Source organism: Chanos chanos, chromosome 14 (assembly GCF_902362185.1).
Source record: "Chanos chanos chromosome 14, fChaCha1.1, whole genome shotgun sequence".
NCBI classification, from domain to species: domain Eukaryota; kingdom Metazoa; phylum Chordata; class Actinopteri; order Gonorynchiformes; family Chanidae; genus Chanos; species Chanos chanos.
Window position 1 is genome coordinate 1,011,997 of NC_044508.1, and position 5,036 is coordinate 1,017,032.

The 5,036-nt window shown below is 45.0% G+C and overlaps 1 protein-coding gene across 3 annotated transcripts in view; it reads right to left on the reverse strand.

The window, feature by feature from the left end:
- slc39a14 (solute carrier family 39 member 14) overlaps positions 1-5,036 on the reverse strand; it is a 20,169-nt gene extending 15,133 nt beyond the window's left edge. Inside the window, exons 1-2 of one of the 3 annotated variants that reach the window (XM_030791307.1) lie at positions 4,902-5,036; positions 774-877 (exon numbers count right to left, since the gene is read on the reverse strand). The gene's annotated coding sequence lies outside the window, so the exon portion shown is untranslated. Of the gene's footprint in view, positions 1-773; positions 878-3,459; positions 3,500-4,901 lie in introns of those variants that run through there. The other 2 variants (XM_030791308.1, XM_030791309.1) reach the window with 2 other exon arrangements.

Consider the following 5,036-nt stretch of genomic DNA (forward strand, 5'->3'; position numbering starts at 1 on the left):
GCTGGGAACTTCACTGGATCCAAGTTTGAAAAGTCGACGCGCTCAAAGTACCTCGGTCTTGCGTAACGAATGGTAGGGACTTGTACGCGGTTTGTGAGCCATCGTTCTGCTTAACCACACACATAAAAGAACAGCTTTTTGATTCAAACGTTTTCACAATCTTCAAAGTCCAACGATCGCGTCTTTAAAGATCTATGTGAAAACACAATTCAACGGTTGTTGTATAAACTTACGCTTTGTTAAAGAAAAACTTGCGCTGAGTCGAGAGATGCAACCTGTAGCCAAGGGGAGAACAGAGCGAAACAAAACGGATTTGTAGATAGTGTGGTTTTTACATCGCAGTGACAGCTGGCCAAAGTGCTCTGTATTCAAGACAAGGCTGTGCTTCGTAAATGAGACGTCTGAAAAGTCAAATGAGCGCCAAGTCAGAGAGAAACAAACAGGTTCTTTCATAAGCACCGTCATACAGACATGAAGTCCTGACACCGACAACCCCACACATACATCTGACACACACAATGAGCCCATTGGGAGACCCTGCTGGCTCACACATGGACTCATACACACGCACGCACACACACACACACACACACGCACACACAGTCTCCTCACGAGGTCTCCCTCCTCCCCCATGCCTCCAAACAGACCTGGATGGAATGAGAGTGCAGACGAGTGTTTTAATGGCTGTATGAATTCACCAAACAACAGCCACACACACATCAGTCACCTCACATGACCTGACCGGACAGGGGCCCTCTTATAGCTCTTCTCACCTTTCAGATCTCCCGATCCAAGACAGAGAGCAGGGGATAAAAACGTAGAAGAGGAGGAGAAGGCAGCCGAGAGGTGAAACAGAGGATCCTTCAGGACTCTTCACCTGTGTGTGTGAGAGAGCGAGAGAAAGTCAGAAAAACCCAGACAACCTGAACAAACTCATCAAAACGATGTAATCTACCCAGGTGAGGCTTTGCCTTGATTGAGTTCCTGTCTGTGGGTTATGTGCTGACATCGGTCACTGTGTTTCTTTGTTGAAAGTCAGTCTTTTGTGGACGGAGAGAAAGTACGATGGCAGGGTAAACTGAGCCGTGCTGATGGCTCTGTCTTTCAGGGCCGTCTCCGGTGGAGAGCCAGGCACCGTGCTGACAGAGGTTCTGTCCGGGCCAGCCTTCGGGACAATGAGAACCATGTGAAACACCCCGTCAGCGCCACGGGTTTGGGTCCAGACTCTGTCAGGGACAGACTCCCAGGCAAGAGCACACGCACTGGACCGTGTGCAGGCTTTTGTTCTGACCCACCCCGACCCCACTCACACCTGGTCTGACCTGACCTGACCTAACCGCAGCCCTGACATCTGCTGACGCCCCCAGCCGTCTCCAGGGCAACCTCAGAAAAAAGCGTGAGAAAATGAAGCGTCAGTGACGTGTATTTAAACACTAGTTAGCAAATCACAGATCCACGGAATCTTCCACGACACCTGATCTCTCAGTCAGTCAGATAATTGGAGCCAAAAACAGGAAGACAACTAAGGCCGATTCCTCCTGGCGGGCTGTGATCGTGGGATTGTGGTCCCTCTGTGGTCTGACGTTCAGGGTCTCCTCCACACTTGGCTTTGCTAAAGGAGATGCGTTTGAGCAGAGCTGGAGCAAAAATTGCCCATACTGCACTTTGCCGAACCCTGGCCTAGATCCTGCCCACACACACACACACACACACACACACACAGAGATAATGACCCAGCATGTCACAGTGCTCCAGCTGGAAGAGGATCCTTGTGTCTGGGACTATTTCTGTGATACTGATAAGACTTGGTGTTGAATGCAGGGCCTCTCTCCTATCAGAGTCAACCCCCCACCCCAGTCCATTAAAATAGCACGGAGAGAAACTGTACAAACAAAAGTTGCTGTAAAAATCAATCTTATAACGGTAAAAGGTTAAGGGATCAGTGAGCCTCTCCCGTGGTCAGGTTCTCACACACTCCCATGCCTGACCGACTGGACTCTACGTCTGTGTGGGGGTTTGTTGATTACATCAGAGTTCAGCTCTTTATCAGGAGAGTTCAGTGATTAACTCCTAGATTAATCACGAGCATAAAATGGACAGTTCTCCACTGAAACACCACAAAACCCTCTCTCCCTCATTTCCCAAAATTCCAACATTTCCACATCCCATAGCTTATTGAGGCAAGCAAACGCGCGCACACACACACACACACACACACAGCGCCAGGTGAGCTGGAAACAGAAGCGGAACAAACCTCCCCTTTAAAAAAAATCAATCAGTTTCAGCCTATTCCCGTTAATCCGCCTTGATAAACAGTTAAACTAAAGATTCGCAGGATAATTAAAACCAGTCGCGCAAATAGAGTACATGATTACCAGTGTCATTCCGTGAGAGTATTACTTCTCTTTAATGAACTGTGTTGCATTTGTTATACACACACGTTCTTGTAATCTGTAGATACTTGTACTTTTCGCTCTCTGACCGACGTCAGGGAATATCAATGTCAAATGCGCTCGTCTGATTTGCAAGATTCTGCCGTTTAAATGCTCGCGCAACACCGTGGATTGTCTGAAGTTTGGTGCTATAGCGAAAGCTATGAAACTGTTTAACAAGATGACAATTATCTGAATACATATTGGAAAACTAATACCTTAGTGTGTTTTACATTGTAGCTTTGTTGTGTCATGAAATTCAAATTTAAAAAACGGAAGTTACTGAAATCGATCTCAATTTCTGAGCATAAACTTCTGAAAGTATAATGCATCAACATTGAGTGCAGGGGACAATAAAGTTTAGCACTCAGGCCTCAACTAGTTTGCAAAACACAGTAACTCTGTCACAAAATGACACTGGTAATCATGTACTCTATTTACGCGATTGGTTTTAATTATCCTGCGAATCGTAAAGTTTTATTTCTAATCAACGCGGATTAACGGGGACAGGTTGAAATCAATGACTGTTCCTCCTCTGTTTCCAGCTCACCAGCCGCCGCTGACACACACACACAAATAAACACTCAAACATGCACACACCGACACAGACACATACACTCTTACACACAGGGACACACGCACATCCTCCTGCAGAAGGCTAACAGGACATGCAAGGGAAACCCAGGGACAGTGAGAACAATGGAAGGAAAACCAGGGGGAGCATTCATTTTGCGCGCTCACACACAGGGAGAGAGAGAGAGAGAGAGAGAGAGACAGAGAGAGAGAGAGAGAGAGAAGTAGAGAGAAGAAGAAATCTTTCTCTAATTAAAGAACTGAAGAGAAGTTTACAGGACGAGTCTGAGGAATGAAACTCAGTGCTGACCACAGGGTCATGTATGCCAAACACAAAGCCACACTCTCCTTATCAAATCATATCCGTCACGATCAACACAGAACTCTTCCATACCGTTCCATTTAAAACAAGTTAGACAGTTAAAAAAAAGTCAAACGCAAACAATAAGTTTACCTCTCACTGATCTGATTTCCCGTGAAGATGTGTAAAGCAGAACGGGAGAGAACGCATCTGCAGCCACGTCCTTTACACCGCCGACTTTATAATGGGCGGGGGAGGGGGGTGGGGGTCCGGGGTGCTGTAATTCAAGTACCTGCCCAAACACTTCGCTGAGCACAGATACCTGAACACTCAATTTTGGTTTATGACGCTCTCTCATGTGACTACTAATTATCCCGAACCGCAATGATGCGGCAAAAGACAGCCTGTCAAGTAACCGGGTACTGCGCGCTTCATTTGACACGGAGAGCGAGCCAATTTTAGTTTAACCGGATTCTGTAATATGACCTATGGGTTCCGTTCCGCCGTGGGTATGTTCAGACCCATGCGTTAAATTGTTAAAAATCACGACTGTAACTCTAATCAGAAACGAGGACTAAACGCTGGGAACTTCACTGGATCCGAGTTTGAAAAGTCGACGCGCTCAAAGTACCTCGGTCTTGCGTAACGAATGGTAGGGACTTGTACGCGATTTGTGAACTATTGTTCTGCTTAACCACACACATAAAAGAACAGCTTTTTGATTGAAACGTTTTCACAATCATCAAAAGTCCAAAGACCACGTCTTTAAAGATCTATGTGAAAACACAATTCAACGGTTGTTGTATAAACTTACACTTCGTTAAAGAAAAACTTGCGCTGAGTCGAGAGATGCAACCTGTAGCCAAGGGGAGAACAGAGCGAGACAAAACGGATTTGTAGATAGTGTGGTTTTTACATCGCAGTGACAGCTGGCCAAAGTGCTCTGTATTCAGGACACCATGTTAAGAGTTAACCTAGCGGTCCAAATACAGGCAAGAAGGACATATTCGTTATATTTCATTTATTGGAATATTATTTTTGAAAAACCAAAGTCTGGGAGATTGTTAAGATACTTGATAGATGTTCAAAACCACAAAGTTTCCTTCACCAATTTGACTTAAATACAGGGGACACATTAGTGATACTGGTTAAAAAACACACCAAAACGATCTTATATATATATATATATATATATATATGCATAAAAACGCAGTATAGGTGCATACCGTTAGGATATATGTGTATGAGAGGCAAACGTGCCGATAATAACCTGAAAAAATACCAGAGCGCGGCGCTGATCTTTTAATTGTTTAAATAGCTTTGGGTGTTCAAAGCTCCTCCATCATCAGTGCTAACAGCAGCCGGCTAACACTGGCTAACCGCAAGGCTCCACGTACACTAAACGGAGTTACCCAAGGCCTGAGTTCATTAAACTAATTTGATAACCAGAATACATCACTGGGCATTAAAACGCGCATTTTCTAATTCACAAAAACCACTGGTCCCGTTAAAGAGCTGTATTCTTCCATATCATTACACGGTATCGGGTAAACTAGCCTGCCCAGGTAGGATATCAAGGGTAGCTACGTGCTTACCAACACTTATTTGCGATGTGATGTCCTCCTTCCAGTTTGATTTTTATTTTATTTACAGATCGATTATATGAGCTAATCTTTATGACAACCCATTTCGGAAAACGTGGACTGACCGCTTTATCAAGAAGGGCTGGA